The sequence below is a fragment of the Corvus cornix genome, chromosome 1A (assembly GCF_000738735.6).
Source record: "Corvus cornix cornix isolate S_Up_H32 chromosome 1A, ASM73873v5, whole genome shotgun sequence".
NCBI lineage: Eukaryota > Metazoa > Chordata > Aves > Passeriformes > Corvidae > Corvus > Corvus cornix.
The window spans coordinates 18,355,174-18,374,685 of record NC_047057.1 but is presented as its reverse complement, the minus strand read 5'-3'; the positions used below and the strand labels follow the sequence as shown (position 1 = coordinate 18,374,685).

Sequence of the window (19,512 nt, the reverse complement as noted above, 5' to 3'; positions counted from 1 at the left end):
TTGGGACTGCTCAGATTCTTTGCTGTTTTTAACTTTTTCCATGTCACTGAGGTTCCTTGTTGAATTGCTTTTAGTAATATGCTTTGTGAATATGGGTGATGTGGTCAGGCCATTGTGGATGGAATATTTGTGTCAGAGAACTCTGATGATACCAAATATCACATAGATTTGTCTTTTGCTCTGCTCTACCACCAATGATATCAAAAGGACCACACCTGCACAAGAAGAAAGGAAGAGCTGCATCCTGAATTCTTATTGCATTGACTGAGGTTGATTACAGACTTATGGTTTTAATATTGGTGAGGACAGGATTACAAAGAACTAATCTCTTTTTGATGCATGTCGAACAACAAAATTTAAGTCTAATGAAAAATAACTAACCCTCCTCATAGTATCAGTAACCCTTTTCCTTTAACTCTGGATTTGACAATTTTAGCTCACAAAGGTGACAGATATCATCAGTGTAAAGGGAAACACGACCTTCCACTTGATCAAAAGTTTATTATCTTATGTTTACTCTTGATGTATCAAAACTAACTCCAGTTAGAAAGGTGCATTTGTAACAAGATACCGTCATAAGTCAAGGCCTGGGTTACACAAAAAAAGCAGGGGAGAATGTGTTACAGAAAACAATTTTTGTAGAAAGATCAGTTTTACTGAAGTTGTTAACAAACCCAACTAATGAAAAAGTAAATAAAAAATAAAATACTGTTAATGTATGAACTGTAATATTACTAACATATTGAAAAAAAAATCTTTTAATTGAAAAATCCACACTTCACGTGACTACAAGCATGCTTTGCTCAGAGCAATTGTTCACTCAATCTCTTTCCTACCTTTCTCTAGTGCATCACATATCAACATGGAAAATCCCTCTTACTTATTATTCTCATTTCTCCCTTAATAAGACCACCTTCCATTGGAAACCTGACATTCGGAGCAGAGGATAGAGGCAATTAAAGAGCGAAAGTAATTACAAGAGGAGGAAAGGTTACTGCACATGCTACTAAACACAGAGAAACTACCATAAGACATCCTTGCAACAATGCAGAGGCTAATGCATTTTGAAAATAGCCACCCTAATACTTCTCACTCTTTGACCCACTTTAATTTGACCCTGAAAATTAGTGGAGAATAAAGAATTTTGGTACTCGGTTTTGAGAGACATTAATGAAAACCTATATTCTCCCTCCCAGTTGAAGTTCCATTTCCTGCCAGATGAACCATGAAGTGCTAACAGCTTGGGGCAACATTTTTGATATGAGAGCTCTCCTAGAAACAAGGCTTTGAGAGAGAGTGAGAAAAAGAGACACCAAAAAAGAGGAGTACACAATGAAAATTGATCTAATAAAGGACATATTTTGTTAGAAGATATAAAAAAATATTTAAAAGGAGTCAATATATTACACAAATAAAGCTGATTGATTGCATTTGCAGTGTAGTTAAGCAATTTGAAGAGTGCCAGATCAGTATTCTTGTTCTATAATGGCCATGATAACTCATCATATTTGCTTTCCTACTTGTAATCATATTTTATTTTCTTTACCAGAATTTTACAAGTAATTGCTGGTGGCATATAGACTAAGTCACAGATGTTAGAACAAAAGATAAACAAGTAAACTGAATGTACGTTTCACATTTACACCCAACAAAGGTTGTCAGCTGTTTCTTCCTTGCAGCTGCTTAAAGGTCTTACTGTCCTCTCCCACTGGAACAACGGTTGAGAGACTGCAATGCAACAATGCTCTTGTTAATTATTTAATTCTGTTTAATTGTAGTTAGCATCAAGCATAAAAATAAGAAGATATGTTGTGTTAAGAGGATCGAGTGTTCCCAAGTGCAGTTTACATGAGGTTGGGAAAAGACTTCTACATGGAAGAGTTAGTCTGACAAATGTCCATTTTTCACATCAACCCATTAGAATCTACAGGAGGAAGAATTTAGTTTATGTTCATGGCTGGAGCTAAGTGAAGCCTTTCCTTCCCACATGTACCAAAAATGGATCAAAGAGGCAATTTCTAATGCTGATTGCATGTTTTGAAATTTCAGTAAAGAGACATGATTAAACAGAAATTTCTTCATTGATAGCCAGGAAACAGTCCAGAACAGATGTTCCCAGGACATCCCCTGAGAGCCATTAGTCATCAAAACATGGTGTTTTACTTAACGGGCCCTGAGTTCTATAGAAACGCTCCAACCCACCCCCTGCTATTTTCTACAGCAGTTGCTCCTCCCAGCAGAGCTCTCATTGACTGCACCTAAGCCAGGACTTCTGTCCCAGTGGATCATCTGCAGAGAGGGCTCAGTGCAAACATGTTCAAGCACTACAACAGGGCTGTCTCCAGACCCACATGTCAGGCCTGTATCCTTCATGACCAAAACATCCTAGAAACAGCATAGCCACCAGCTAAGTGTCCCTGGCAAATAAGAAGCTCATATGAAGCGTGGTGAGGAGACTGTGGCTGTGTAACTTGACCATCCCATTCACAGTACATCTCTACACATTGGTGCAAGCAGGACTCTGTCTTGCAAGTGAGTTCAGATTTCCACAATTCAGAGGTAGCTCTGGAGTCCACAGCAGTGCCAGCCCATTCTGCTTACCTTGTCTAGTAGCAATTTTTCTCTGGGATTACTGATTAGCAAAGCACCTTCTAGAAAAATAAGTATGTGCAGAGATGAAACTTACCTAACTTTGTATTTGGGTAGGAAGTGACAATAAGAATTGTATCTTCAGTTGTTGCTCTGCAGACTTGCATTTAATTTTACTATGACAGGACCTTAGGGCTGGACCCATAAAGCATATGACAAGCAATTTAGGAAAAAATCTTCGTTTGCCATTTTAAAATCAACAGTCTTGCCTGAAAGATTTTGAATCCAAAGTTTACATTGAGCTTTCACAATAAAGTTTTAGACAGCTAGGCAGCAATGAACATGGATTTACAGTTTAATGACATCATCATAATCTGAATATTGAGCAAAACCCTGTTATACAATAGCCAATAATTCAACTGAGAATAGACTGTCAATAGTTAGCCTGATAATGTGAGATCCCAGACTGCTTTTCTGTGACAGAGAGCCTTTAAATAAGTTTGCAGAACCCTAAAGTCAGAATTTTTGGGTTCCTCTGATCCTCGATACAAACAGTGACTGCTTCCATAACGTGAAGTGAATACTGGTGAATAAGGTTTGCAGTGAAATCCTTTGGTGTTGCAAGAGGGAAAACACATGTCTGCACTAGAATGGAACGCTCCAAGATCACTGAGTCTGACTTCTGACTGAACACCCACCACCATGTCAACTAAACTACATGTATACAGAAAAGAGCAGATTTTGATATGATTCATATATTTTATTAGACTGCTTGAATTCTAGGAAGTATCATTTTCTCTCATAGACTAGACTCAAAGACATGGTTGTCTAGACTGCATAAAAGACCATGAACTGTGTAAATGAACAGTAAATGAAACTGAAATTCCTGCATGTGGCCTTCCCATTCTCCAGATGCCCTGGCCAAGATCCGTCTGGATGTTTGGGAAGGTACTCAAAGCTAACTTATACCACCCATGAAGTCTCTGCGGGGCTGAAATGGCAGATGATAGGCAAAAGAAGGCAAACTATGTGTCATACTCCATCTATCTCTGCCCAGTCTACAAATCAAGTAGAAGCAAACTGATATCTGGACTAAAAGGCAAAGACAGCTTTTTTCCCCTGAGATTAGATGTATATCCAGTTATCTGAATGCAAAACTTAAAAAACAGCATAAGTGCAGCCAGGAAACTATTTGGAGTCAGGTTTGGATGCTCTAGTAATGGGTACAGACTGAAGAGATGTCTCCCACAAACCATGTTGTTTACATGTCTGATGAACATTTGGCTGATGCTTGATGACTGAAGAAAAACTCACTTCAGAGGAGGAAGGCAAGTGTGAAAATAATGTTTAAGATGCATGGTTTCTTCATTTTTGTATTTTCACCACTTGATCAGATAAGTCTAGCTCCAGAGAGGAAGTGGTTGTCATTCAGTCAAAAAAAAGCTGGAGCCACTGCATGACATGGGAAGGATTCGGACATCTGAAAATGCTGAAAGAGTTTTAACATCTTTCTTTCCAAGCCAGATGAAACAGATATTCCTGAGACAACGCTGCCAGAGAAAAAAACAAAGATATTGTAATAATCTCAGCTACACTTTGTATATTAGGCACATAGTTTACCACTTGATTGCTGATTATGCTGGTGTATAACAGAAGGAACGTCGGTACAGGCACAGGACAACTCACCTCTGCTGTGTGCTTAAGCCAGGGTCAATTTTAGCAGGAGCCCAAACACATTCACTGATTGTCAAATGTGGTTGTACGAATCTGGGGTTTCTGGTGCTGGTAGAACATAACAGATTGTGTTACCTACAACACAGCTTTTGAAATGCTGCTTCATCAAGTCCAAGTGCATTTCTGTTAATTGTGAAACCATTTATTCTAGTCTGGAAACCCATATACATGAGCAACACTAATAAAAAGAAAAGAAAAAAATAATTTCCAGAGAAAAATCATGCTAAGAAAATTAAAATAATGTTATTGAAACAAACCAAATCTTTGACAATCAATGATCTTTCTCATTTTTCTTTCAGTTGCACACTGGCTCAAAATTATTTTGCTTTAAACTGCTCTGTTTACACCAGTTTTCCTCACTCCTTACAGCCTGCACTCCTGCACTGTGTCCCTTTACAGAGGCTCTGCCTCCTTGGTTGAGGGGCTCAGCTGTGCCATGTGGTGAGGGGGTTGGAACTGGCTGAAATCTGTGGCCTCCCCTCCCAGAGCCCAGAGCCAGTGCCTGGGCACTGACACCCAGCATGATGTGGGGGCAACAAAGAGACAGAAGGCAGCTCCTGCCTGGCTGGTGGCTCCCCCAGTGATTTCTGCAATCATGAGAAAAGCTCACCTGTGAAGACTGGGCATTGCCACATAAACAGGGATGAATTTCTGAACAGGCTGGCCCAACAACAGATACCCATACTGCAACCAAGGCTCACAGTTATTACTGTCTCTCCACCAAAGCATACTCTTCTATTTTACACTTTATCTTTGGTAAGATTTTAAACATATATGGTGGGGTGTTGTGTTTTATCCCACAAATGTTTTCTTCTGTCAGAAGGCGGTAGTATTGGTGAGCAGCTCACAACAGCTCCAAACATGTGAAAGCACCTTCTCTGATGACAATATATTAATGAGATGATTTAATATGACAGATCGGGGACATCTTATTTGACTGATAAAAGACTGATTATATCTGCTTCAGACAATTTCTACTAAGATTTTAAGATGAGATTTTAGATAAGCCCATATATGAAAAATTATTTACTTGCCTGTTCTAGTGGAAAGCGAGCATGAGGGATAAATTACCCCTCATAACAGTCTTTGAAGAATCTGCATCAACCCCCACTTTCCATTGTTCTAATCAATTAATAGTGTACTTTCTTGGAATTTATGTATATAACTATCAAGTCATTGATATATGTATATAGCATATCAAGTATTTCAGTAGCATCTCAGTATTTAGAGGTGTGCAAAAAGAGAATAAAGACTTGAAGAACATTTAAGAGATTAATATTATCTTTCCTTCATAAAGGTCACAGAATATGCAATAATATTTATTGCAGAAAGCAATCAAAACATTTCTTGTTGTTTAACACAAAGCATAATAACCCTCAATAAATAAACTAGATGAAATAATGTAGCACTCAAAATATGGGTTGGTATTTGAGTTGAAATGCCACGACTTTGTTCTTTAAAACTCAGGAAAAATCTTCTCTTGTAACTCTTGGGTCCTCAGTTTTCTGACTTCCCTGACCCTTACAAACTTGGTCTTGTGTCTCCATTTGGGAAATTGTTTAAACACTTCATCTGCATTTAATTTTGGATCATTTTTAACCTGTAAAATTCACCAGATCTAAAGCAAATACAAGGAGAAAGAGCACCTAAGTATTCTATAGAGACCTGATCAGAACAATTCATACACAAAAAGAGGAAAAGTACATAGAACGTGGTCTTTCCCCTCATTAAATATTGACAGCATCAGTTTTGGAAACCACTGGATGACAACCTCTGCCACACGTATGTCAATCTCCATCTTACAAGCAGCATGGCTACATAACTCAATGACTGCAGCTGAGGACTGCTTTGGGAATACTCCTTTCTCCAACACCTAAGAATGTTTCCTTAAGGAAAGAAAGGGAAGAAAGGTCTCAGGAATTATTTTGTATAGATAGCAAATATACAAAGAGGATATTTTAACTACTGTCTAAAGGAGATCTGAATTACAACAAGCCCATTAGATGCATAAATTAGAAAGATGATTTTGTTTCCAGCCTCTTTCTCCTCTATCATTTTCTGCCTCATTTGTTCTAATTCTTTTATAAACAGTACAGTCTTGAGAAATCTTGAGAAATGCTCAGAGACAGACTTTTCACCTGTCCCCAGAAGAAAGCGTGTCTTCCATGTTTCTCCCTGTGTCATAACACCTCTCCCCACTTCCCTGGAAAACGTGTCTTTTGAACTCAGCTGAAGTTGAGAGCAGCCTGTCTACTAGGAGGGAAGGATAATATTCTTGGATATTTTTTTCACAGAGCTCATGACTGGGTATTTACAAAAGTTACAAAAACATCACTAGTGAAAAGTGGAGATGGGGTTGGGGAAAGCATCCTCTGGAAAAAGCACAACTGCAGAGTCCAAAATCAGTAGGGAAATATGTATCACAACACTTATTATGGAAATATGTACACTAAAGTAAAAATAGAAAGACTTTGAGGGATAGGAAGTTCTTTCTACTTACTCTAGACAATTGTAATGGCATTCTGGATTTCTGTCCTCTTCGCACATGAGTGCGAAAGGAAATGCAGGTTTCTCTCAAACTCGGACTGTTTGGATAGACATGTATTGATTGGAAAGCTCAGTCTCCAAACCAAGGACAATGGTAGTGTTGTTGTTCCTTGCACTCCCAGCCTTTCTGCCAGTAATCCTGCAGACTCCCTGCTGGCCATTTCCTTGGCTGTGACTCATGGCACACTGACTGCTGTCCACATCCTTCCAGTCTGGCTTTAGGATGGTTGCTGTCAGCAAACAATTTGTGCGTTCCTTAGGCAAGCTATGAAACCTGTTTTAAAGAATTAGTCAAAGGAATATTGAAACACAATCAATTACTGCAAGTGGTAATTAGTAAGAGCACAGCCACCTGAGTAAAGCTTCAATTTCAGACAATTTCAAAGCAGTTGTAACTCCAAGACTAAGAGTTCAGGAAGCAGCTGTACCCAAATACACAGCTCATAACTAGGGAAAGCACGAGGTCCTCCTCCTGTTCCTACCCTTCTGAGCTGCTAACACGAAGTTCACCTGATCACACTACAAACCATAAGTGAGTAACAGGCAGGGAGACATCAACTCGCACAAGCAACCATGTGAGAGTACAAGCTGGGTCAAAGTAAAGAATATGTGACTGAAAGCAGAGGCAGTGAAATGGAAGTGAAGTGGAGGATGGGGACAGACAAAAAGGATGGAGAATACTGGAGGTGAGTGCCTGCTGACTTTGAATAGTTTGGCTGTCTCATGAAAACACAGCTATAAGATTCCCACAGTACATTTCGCTGCATCTTAGGTATGTTAATTCCAGACCTGTGGCAGTTTTAGACCACAGGTGTGTTTTGAAGCCCAGACACTTATCAATATCTGAAAATATTTCCTTTAGTAATTTGTTTTGCACATGAAACCTAAAAGATGAACAGAATCACTTTTTACATTGTTTCACAGTTTTCTACAAATATTTTTCCTTCCATGCCTGCTGATTTTTTTTTTTTTTTTTTTGGTAGTACCTAGTGGCAAGGAGCCACATAGCATGTAAATTTAATCTGGTGTCTGTTTGCTTGATAGCTACTTCCTCCCTAAGCTACCAGACAATTTGACTTGAGACACCATCAGAGGCCAAGACCATCTACCCTCTTGAACTGGAGTGTCTTCAAGTCTGCCTTATCTATGACATGATATCTGCAAAGAAACCAGAGAAATAAGTTTGGAGGGTTGGCAAAATAAAATACAAATTGAATATTCACTGTTTTCCTTCTCCCTAACTTATATCTTCATTGCTTGTTTCTCTTCATCTTACTTCTAATTTCTCCCCTTCTTTATGTTTACATGCATTCAACATATGTAAATATTGGCATAAAATAAAATTTGCTTTGTTCCCAGCGTTTTCTTCAACCTATCTTCAACCTACATTAATACAGATGTAAACTTGATTCTTCCCTGTTGGACCTTTAGAACCTTTTGATTTTGTTGTTTGTAGGAGATGTAACTCCTTCTGTGTACAGCAAAGCTAATGAAGGCATGAAATATTCATATTGCATCCCTAATTGTATAATAAAGTGGAACATGTACTGTTATAGTTGAAAAACTCCACTCTAATTAGCAGTAGCCTAATAAATGCTTGAGTGAAACATAGAATGTTTAGTGTTACTCAGCTAAATGTCTTTCCTCATTCAGTTGTATTAAACATGACAATAATAAGATAATTTAAAAGAATACAAAACATATGTGCAAATATATATTTTTATTGTAAATTTCTAAATATTAACTAAGGGGTTCCTTCAGCATTTTGTAATAAAAAATTGGCTTGTTCTGTTATTACCTCTACTATATATTTGTGGCTTTTCATTTTTCTTTACTTTTTCTTTTTTTTTTAAGTGCTACTGTTTAATTTATCATTAACTAATATTATTTTCTGTATTATGGAAACAGATAATAAATAAATATATAATATACAATTGGAAAAGTCTATTTCAGCTTTTAATTTACTCTGTAGTCCCAGAAAAATAATCCTAAATTTATCCTTTAAATCTAATCAAACAAACAATTTTTGAACAAAGAAATCTGAAGCACCATAAAATCTTCTCCTTTTCTCTTTCAAAATCTCTGTTGAAAAATCATTATCTGGTTTCCAGGAAATATTTCTTCTCTAATAGATAGGAAGACAAGGAGCAAAGTGACTTTCTGTTAATAACAGCTTCTGTGGAAGAGCCAGCAGTGTGAAACTAAAAAAAACACTTACCGTTTTCTCAAAGGTTACACACGGTTTCAGATGAAGAAAAACATTTTGTACAATGCAAAGATACTTCTACATTTTAAATATCATAAATAGAGAGATGAAGGAAAGTGTTTGAATAACCAAAACATCTTCAAACAAAATAAATAGAATCGATAGACATTTATTCCCCCATTGACTTATTTAATCACTACTGGAGCAACAACTGGATAAAAATGTGTCCTTTGGCCAGGGTTTTCTACAAGTGCCTATTACAGTGATTATTTTCTCTTTCTCCAAAGTTGTTAATATCAACCCCTGAGACACAATTTCAAACAAAATGGATCTGATGTAACAGACAGTAATATTATTTCTTCTTATTGCAATGCTTCAGTGTGTTTCATAAATATACAAGCTAATTGCCTCCTTTTATTGTTATTAAACCCAAAAATAATGCTGATATTATGACATGATAGAGGTAGTGTTTTGTTTTCTGTCATTATGGGGCACATTTTTCTTACATTACTAAGGGTTTATGTGCTATTGTAACAACTTAAATGTTAGCACCCTTTAGAACTGTTGGTGTTTCCCTTTCCTTGTTTATGCAATCAGAGTAAGTTGATTGACATTTAATATTGTCAATTTACTGACATTTCTTTCCAATTTGTTTCCCTTTTTCATGTACTGTGGACAAGTGTATCTCGTTGTTGAATTATTTATTTAAAATCGGGAGTTGTTTGACATGAAAACAGTGTACCAATTTATCCAAGTGAACAAAGAACAGACTGATGAGGAAGTACATTTACGTAATGAACATTTAATCTATACCTTTGTGAAATGCCTCAGGATTATTTTATCTAAAAATCAGAACATGACACTCACAGATTTTTTTTTTTTTTTTGATTGCTTTAAAGCCTGGGTTAAATTATGCTTCACTTGCATATACTGAAATAAAATACTGACTTTTCTCTCTCTAGAATCTCCTCAAGGTGCTTTCCCTCCTTCCTCTTCGTCACACAGAACCTATACACCTATTAGATTTGAAGCTTTAGGTACCATAGGTAAGAACTGAATTCCACTACAGAATAAAGTAGTGAATTCAGTACACAAAAAATGCTCTGTGGGACAATTACTTTATGATAGGTTGTTAACAGATGTCATATTTTAGTGAAGTGCCTTTTCAGCTGTTTTTAGAATCAATGACAATGTTTGGGTATCGCTACTCTGTTTAGTATTAATTTTTGTACATTTATACAATTTCAATGTCCCATAACAGGTAAAAAAAAAAAAAAATTATAAAAAGAATCTACCACACAATAATCAAGTTGGAGCCACTAGGAGAGTTCTACTAACAGTCAAAACTAATATTCCTGTTATAATTCAAATTAATACCAACTTCAGTGCCAGGTTTAACCAGATTAATATGTCTTGAATGAACAATATGACAAAGGGCCCTTAAATGTTTAATTGTTTAAAGGATCCCTAGTCCATTTGAAGCTAATACTCACTGCAGAGGAGCAGGAAGAAGATTATGAGATAGGCAATATAAAAATGTATTTAAAATGTAGCCAGGAATTTACTGCATACTTCCCTAAGTCCTAGGTGCAGACCAGTCTACAGATCTCTCAGAAGCCAGGAAAACCTCCTGGCTTTGTGTCATCAGCAAACTTGCTGAGGAGGCACTCTAACCATTCATCCAAGTCACCAATGAATAATTTCATAGAGTGCCCAGTACTGAACCTTGGGGAACACCACCAGGGACAGGCCTCCAACCAGACACGGTGCCACTGATTACAACCCTCTGGGATCTGCTGTTCAAGCCACTTCTCAATCCATCTCACTGTCCACTCACACAGTCCACACTCCCTGCTCTGGGTGTGATGATGTTGTGAGATTTGGTTTCTCCCAGTCACCTTTCCTAACTGCCACGGCCGTTCAAAGACGATTAAGAGTGACTTTGCTGTGGTGTCCACCAACTCTCTTAGCATTCATGGATGCATCTTGTCAGGACCTGTGGACTTGTGAATGTCAGGTTTGCTCAGGTATTCTCTAATCCAATCCTCCTTGAACAAGGGAAAATCTTCATTTCAATATTCCTTTACCCAGGTCCCCTGGGTCAGAGATTTCTGAGACCTGGCTTTGTTAGTGTTCAGCCATTCAGAATGATCTTAACAGGTTGGAGAGAGGCTTGTGTAGTTCTAAAGTTCAACTATTTTTCTAAAATTCCCCTGGTTTTAAGTGGCTCCCAGATTTTTGTAATCAATAACATACTCTTACTCCTGAGTTGAAGAATTGACAGCTGCAATCACATGGTGCTCTACGTCTATATATGCATGCAGGCACATATTCCCCAAACCTATTATCAGATCACATTGGTTTGGAAAAAGACCTGTCCAGAAATGGATTCCTTCAGAAAGCTGTCTCCTTTTCATTATTCACTGTAGGAAGATACATGGTTTTCTCATCAATCTAACTGTCTTTGCTTTATTCAAAAGGATTCAGTGAGATTGCAACTCACACAGTCTCAGTTAACATGTAACTATTTGTTCCTTGTCTTGAGGTGGTTAGCTTTTGCAATTAGTCTAGCAGTGCCTAAAGAAGCACTTAAGTAGAAAATAACCACAGCCAGGACTTCTGTCTAGCAATGTCTACTTATCAGTACAAATTTTGCAGCAAAATGAAACACATATACTTCAAAAAATAATTATAATATCATATGTTAATCCCAAATAAATCTATTTTTCTGAGAATGAATCAATAAAATACAGTGAGGCTGTGTATTTTCACATGACATTTGCCCATCCATTGACAGGGTATAAACTTTGTTTTAAAGATAAATTTCTAAATAGCTGATAAACATCTAATATGTACTTAGCATGTGGTTAATAAATGATTATTTTAAAGATACGATTACAGAATTTGACAAGTAATTTTATCATTTGTAGTCATAGACAGGAAGGGAATATAATACATTTTACTGAGGTGTTCATAATCATCCATGGCACATACCATATACACCTGTAACACACTTGAATCTTTTATTAATAATTAATGAATCCTAAATAAATTATGTATAAATTTACCTTTAGTGTAAGGTACAACCCTGAGGCTGATGATAACCATGAAGAATCAAGTGTGAATCCCACAACAGATTTTCCTCTGTTAATCCAAAATTTCTATTAAGAAAAACGTTATTTGATTGCAAGTTAAGTAAAACAATTGCAAACCTTTATTGCTACAACGTTTCCTTCATGACTTGAAGATAATGATGATATTCACATTTACAGCCAGCTGCTTCCCTGAGGTTGCTGTGGTAGAAAATGTGCTTCTTTATGAGAGTGAACATTTATATGCAACAATAGCAGTCTGGAAATGCCACACTGAGCTTAAATAACTGTGAACATCGATGTTTAGGAATTACAGTTGCATATTTTTATCATTTATCCAGTAAAAGAATAGTGAATCAGATTGTTATGATTGAAGATGCTTCATTAAAAAAGGCTTCCAGGTTATCAAAGTTTTTTGTTTCTTGTTAAACAAATAAATAATGGGTACCTTAAAGAGTTTATTTCCTTCCTTCTGTGAGTGTTATCACCTGCCTTGATGAACTGACTGTCCTTCAGACTCACTTTCCGATGCCTGATTTTTCAGGTCCACCTGCCACCCCACACCTTATCCATTATAAGAAATGAGGCACCTTGGTGTTACCTACCTGCTTCATATTAAACCAGGATTCAGGATCTTGTCTCTGTTCCAACAAAGGCCAACTTAGGACTCATTTTTCCTAACATTCTTGTGTAGCTAAATTACAAAAACTTTATCTGGTTCTTTTTACACACAGTCCTATACCAGGGAAGAATAATGGTATTCATCCAGAATCACCCTCAAGGCTTTTACCATGGTGATGGAAACCAGCTGCTGGACTCCTGAAGTCTCTGGAGGCAAGCATACTTATTTATTTAAAAGGTATCTTGATTTCAGAAGAGTGAGAAAGGCTGTTATAGCTGATCAAATAAAGCGAAAATGATTTGTTGAATAATTTATTTGACAAATATGGACAAAATCTGGCAAATACATTGTTCATCAAATAGTGCTTGCACAACTAAATTGAAAAAAACAACCCTTAACAGTCATATGCCAACATATATAAGAATCTGTTTCTGGGTTATATTGAAAAGAACTTAAAATAATTTCCTTGAAGGGACCAAGGGACAGGTTCATATAATTTAAACATTAAAGTTTATCAGTGCTATAATAAAGTTCTCTCTCAAAACTTCTAGGTAGGAAAAGTCCATAAATATCCTATCTTTCATCACTATACCCCCTAAATAACTAGCCGCCTTCTGCATTTTTCCTAAACTAATTAATTTTTATCAGATCTAACCAGTTTTGTATATATTTCACATTTAGGACACATAGAAAAGGCTTTCCATGCTTATTCATGTTGAAGAGCCTGTTCTTAGAACATAATCATGAATTCCTTGAAGGACAGAGTCCAAATATCTTGAGGCCCTCTGCTTTTATTCAAAGCTCAAGGGAAGGAAATGTGACCTCATTTACACAATAACTTATGGTTTAAGGATACAGGGGAGAGAATTTTTTTTCTTTCTGGGGAGTTAAAGCATTTATATCCTACTTCCCAGTAAAGGGACTTTAACTACTCTTGACTTTGCCAGATTGAAAATGAAACAAATGACAGCAAATCAACACAATAATTAGAATCACTCCTTAGTTCTTTTCATTATGCATAGGTTGAAAAGCTACCCTATAAAAGTTCAGACAAGGCCAGATGATGTGATCTGAGAAAGAAGCAGAAAGCAGTGTGACATAGAAATGCAAGCATTGAAATGTAGCCACTTGCGCTTACATTTCTCTCTTTTTCCTTCAACACTGTTATCCTCCCTCACAAGTAAATCTATGACTGGTTAAGGTTGCTTCTTTGCCAGAACAGGTAAAACCAGTCTAGCCTTCCACTGTGGTGAAATTACATAGTTTCAGTCAACAATTCATCTTGAAATTTGAAAGTTGCAGCTGAAAAACCTATGTGCACAATGTTTGTTAAGAGTGAACTAGATGTCTCAGGTATCTGATGGAGGGAACATTAAAAGCTATGAGTGTTTCTCGTGCAAAAGTCAATAAAATGTTTTTACAGCTCATTGCTCAGGTAGGGAAAGCTATTCTCTCACTTTGTTTCAAGCAGTATGCCAGCCGTTAGAGTTCTTCCCTTTTTTCCATGGGTTGAGATACAGGTACAACAGCTTCACAGGGTTATTTCAAGACCTATGTAGTGTAAATTGTTGCATGTAAAAAGAATTCAGATTAATATCTCAGAATATTTAAAGGAATAAGTGACATAATGGGTTACTTTCAGCACAGGGCTTTTACCACAAGCAGTGTATGAAAGAGAGGAAGGAGTCCTGGAGCTGCCTACCTCATAGCAAACATCTGCACAGTCATCAGGAGGGAGAGCTTGCCATACTTATGGACACATCTGGTAGCAGATTTTCTTATGAAGGAATATATATCAGGCAATGACAGATAGCTTGCTGAAAGTAACCTCCTGAGCAATGTTTGGCTTCTCAACAGCTGTGTTTAGTTGAGGATTCCAGCTGAAGATAGCAACATTTGCAATCACTTGAGGCTGAAAACTAGGATTGAATGATTAACAGCTTTCTTTTATTACTCAGCTAGATGACTAATATTAATTGCACTGAAGCAGATTTGCATACAGCCCAGGTTTACATAATAATTTGATATAGGTATAGTAAGTATTTACCTTAAGGGAGGATTGCAGGAAGTGTAGATGTGTATTCCCTCCTTTCTTTCCTTCTTCCTATCATATTCTGTCCAGCTTTCCACACACACAATGTGTTTTTCAGTCCAATTTCCTCTCTGTCTAAGCCTGTATGAATGCTCCGAAAATACGCACTTCCAAAATAGGATCCCAGAAGCACTAGCATATGCTGCATTTGAGTAACTGTTCACTTCAATATCTAATGTGGCATAGACCAAGGGCAAGAGAAAGGGAAAAGAGTGAATACCATTGGCAGAGAAGATAAATTTTTCATTTTCAACAATTAATCCAATGAATTTGTTCAGATAAATTATTTGCATTTCTTTCATTATGCTGCAAGCTCCTAGAACCATGCATGAAATATTAAAACACAGAGCAACAGCTATAAAAAGTGAAACCATATGTAAACACCTAAAAAAGACCCTATAGCTCAGTCAAAACAAACAAACAAAAAAACAGGTTTAAAATACCCCAAAAGCCCCATAAAGACACTTTTAAAGAAACACCAGAAGAAAAATACTCATCTTACTCCCCCTTTAGCCAAACAGAGCTTTCTGCTCTGGACTCAAGACTGAAGATAACCCTATTATTTTGAGCACTGGTAAAAACAGTTTGGGTTTTTTGGTTTGTTTTTTTTTTTTTGTCCAGTGAAAAGAGTCACATGCTTAATTTTTATTCATAATTGAAGTTCTTTCTATTCAGAATCAGGTGTTTTGTCTACAGAAGAGATAATTGCATTTCAAATACCTGATCACACCAGTTAGGCTACATGCACTTTTTCACCTTACGGTCTTGCGTACTTTTTGATGTGAGACTACCACTCTGATGTACCAAAACTGAGTCCCAGATACAGATTCACTTATGGTTTTCCCTGTTTGGTCTGATTTCTACCCTAGGAAAAAAAGTCTGACTAGCCTTTATCTGTGTCTGCATGGTAAATTGTAGGTAGTTGAAAAACAGTCAATGTGACGAAGGCCATCACAGCATCAATGTATTGCTGGTTCTGAAATAATATACCCTGAGAAGAAACAGAAATATGTGCTTATGTTTTTTCAGTAAAACAGCTACATGGTTTTTGGATTGATGTCACACTGCCCAGGTCCTGCTGGCTCAGAGGTTGCATGAAATGAGAATCTGTCTGCATACAATGTCCCATGCAGATGTGCATTTTGATTGACTTTTTCCTTACACTAACTTCAGTGAAATTTCCTCTATCACAAGCTTCAGTTGGTTGAAGCTTTCAGAGTATCTTGTTACCTTTTGTTTCTAGTTCTTCTAAAATCTGATTATAGTGCCAGCTCTTCTGTCATACCAGAGACTTGTCTACTACTGATTTACCACTTTTAATTCCAATCTAAATATTATTAAAGAAATGTTGTAGTACATTTTAGTCGTGGCACTCCTTATGTAACATATGTAGCGTCCATATGTATCTTTAAAATTGTTTGTTTTGACTAAAATATGTGTGTTCACACAAGTATCACATGCCATTTTTACCTATAAAGCATAGCTCTTTAGCATGTCTATATCTTGCCGTCTTTCCTCAGCCACCAATGCAAACTATGAAAGTGATTCGGGACATGGGATAGGAACCTGCGTCTTTCAGACTCCTCATACCTAGCAAGACAACTTCAAATGGAGTTCTCTTTTTTCAGTAACTGAAGCACTCCAGCATTATTCATTTCTTTGGGGTTTAGGTTCTGTTTTCAGATTTCCAAAGTTCTCTTTTTCCTTAACCAGTGCCATGTCTCTTACTTTCAGCAGACATGCACATGCAAGGCATTTAATAAAATGGAAAGTCTCTTTAAGTGATGATATACAATATTTTGGGTTCTGCCTCTTTAATTTCATGGTCTCGTAGCAGAGAGGAAATAAAAAGAAAAAACCTGCGCCTATTATTGAATATCTTAACAAGTTATGTGAATTATCTTTTTATTATGCTAAGTGCTGTTTGTAAGCTTATGCAATGTGATCTAATTTATCATGGTACTTTTCTTTTAGATTTAATCTTGATTAACAAAATCTGTAACAAAAACAAAAAGCACCAAGATATTTCAAAATAGCAAAATCTAACCAATAACACTATAGAAATTTTGCTCGTATTAAAATGTGTAGTCCTTTATTTCAACTTATTTCGTATTTTTGGGACATGGAAGTTATTGCATCCCATAATTTCTCCTTTAAATAGGACATGAATGTAAGTCACTAATTTTATAATTCATTTAAACACACAACATAAGCAGCTATCTGCTAAACAAAGCATCTTGATAAAACATGTTTACTCAGACATTAATTTTCCAGATTCTGCCAGAGAAGAAAGTTTAAAAAGTCATGTTTCCATCAAGCACTTCCATGCCTTTATATGCAGCTGTAGAGAAGAATGTGATGACATATCAGGTTCCAGATTGTGCTATTCCTGTGTACATTATTCTGAGTCTGAGTGACACAAAATTTACCTGTTAGGATGTATGGTCTGGCCTGCATTTCCTTTCCTTGAAAACCAAGAATTTGGCATGAGAATTGCTTTATCTCCAGATCTTCCCCTGACATGGAACTGACCTGTTATTTGCTTTTGCAACATATATAGCATCTATGTTTTCATTTCCTTCCCGACAATTTATGTGTGAGTTTGGAATTCATCTTCATTATCCATTTCTTACCACAGACACTGATTTTGACCACTTTAGTTTAATGTTTATACAGGGATATTTGCAATGCAATTTTTTATATTAGAAATTTATGCATTAACAGATTTAATTGCTGGAGTTTCATCTGTAGGCTGGAGTCTTTGTTTCTGGAAAATTGATGATGTTTTAATAGGTTGGCACTCTTGTATGACTAAAGACTATGAGTTTAGGCAACATTTAGTAATTTATTCAGTAGATACAATTGGAGACAACATTACAGATGAGCAATTATTCTTTAAATTTGTACTAAATATTTTCAAATCTTACACTTTGTTCATAGTTTTTTAAAAAAAACAGTTTCCCATGTAACAGTAGAAGGTTGATCTTCTGAAGCTTGCATGTTTGGTTTTCACCAGCAGACAGTGTAAATGTAAACCATTGCTTTTCCCAGGATTTGTACATCTTTCAATCTGAATAACAGACTTTAAGAGCTAACTACTTAGACTAGAGTCAATAAAATATTTACATCCATCACTTCTCTGTACTCTGCATCTCCAGATTATCAAACATTACAAGGAAGAGTTTTTTTAGATCAGAGATGCTTAGTTAAGAGAACAAACTCCTTTCATGAACACTACAAACAAGTCCAACAGGTATTTTTTTCCAAATGGTTGATGAGGAGCAGAATATACACAGGACCCTGATTAAGGGTAGTAGTTGTCCTCATGGGAGAAAGGATCAGTAGGAAGAGTCCTTAAAAACAGGTGATTATTGAGGAAAAATAATTTCAAGCACATCATAGGATGGTGGGTATTTTGTGTGTTTGTATGTGTAAGAAAAGACATATGTGTTTTGGAGGAAAGAAAATCCAGAAGATAAAAAAAGCAAAACCACTCTTTTTTTTTGCAGGCCAACTAATGCCAGGAGGCTTTCCTGAACTGGTCTCTGTGAGTTGGGTTTACAGAAATGGTTGGTCAGTACAGTGAGCTTACCTGAGTGCATAAAGAAGTGACATCTACAAAGACCCTTTTAAGAATTCTCTGCTGACAAAGAGGAATATTGGTACAGCAAAGGAATGCTGCAAAGAGAAGGAATAAGCAAAGGAACACCACTAAAGTAAAGGACTCTTTTTGCATAATTTTAGCACACCAATGGACATTGTAATATTTCTTGAGGGAGGGAGGTTAATTCAGGATGATTTAACAGCATTTGGTTCCTTAGATGAACTTAGTGGCATACTCATGCAATCAATTTCTTCACTGGTAAGCCCTTCCCTGCTCTCTCCGCCACCAGGGCAGTCTTGCACAGAATAACTGTCCTGGCTTCAGCTGGGATAGAGCTCATTTTATTCTTAGTAACTGGTACAATGCTGTATTTGGATTCGGTATGAGGGTAATGTTGATAACACACTGATGTTTTGGCTGTTGCTGAGTAGTGCTGATAATAAGTCAAGGACATTTCATTGTCCCATGCTCTGCTAGTGAGGAGCTGCACAGGAAGCTGGGAGGGATCATGGCCAGGACAGGTGACCCAACCTGGCCAAAGGGATGTTCCATATCTTAGAACACCATGTCTGGTGTATAAACTGCAGGAGCAATCGTATTGTGCATCACTCATTTCTCTTGGGTTTTATTCCCATCTCTCTCTTTTTCATTGTAATTATTATTATTATTATTATTATCATATTTTTTTAATTTACTTTTTAAATTGTTGTTATCTCAAGCCATAATTTTATTTCTTTTTCTCCCCCAGTTCTCTTTTACACTGGGGAGGACAGTGAGGAGTGAGTGAGTGACTGCATGATATTTAGTTGCTGACTGTGGTTAAATCATGACAACTACTTTTTGACATAGTTTGACATAGGAAAACTTGTATTATTCTGGATGTTTATGGGTCAAAATCATTAAATTGCTCCTGACTTTAAAACACCTGTCAAAAAAAAGCCAAAACCCAATTAAAATCAACCCATGTCATCCAAGTCAGTATAGACCTGTGTAGAGTTTTCTCTGGTGAGTTAGAGTTTCTTAAAA

At 36.7% G+C, this 19,512-nt stretch overlaps 1 long non-coding RNA gene across 1 annotated transcript; it reads right to left on the bottom strand.

The window, feature by feature from the left end:
* Positions 1-517: 517 nt before the first annotated feature.
* Positions 518-15,050, bottom strand: LOC109144107. Its single transcript, XR_002044621.3, has 4 exons — positions 14,838-15,050; positions 6,824-7,144; positions 4,276-4,371; positions 518-4,139 (listed from the first exon to the last, which is right to left on the bottom strand). It is a non-coding gene; the product is annotated as an uncharacterized LOC109144107 (long non-coding RNA).
* Positions 15,051-19,512: the final 4,462 nt, after the last annotated feature.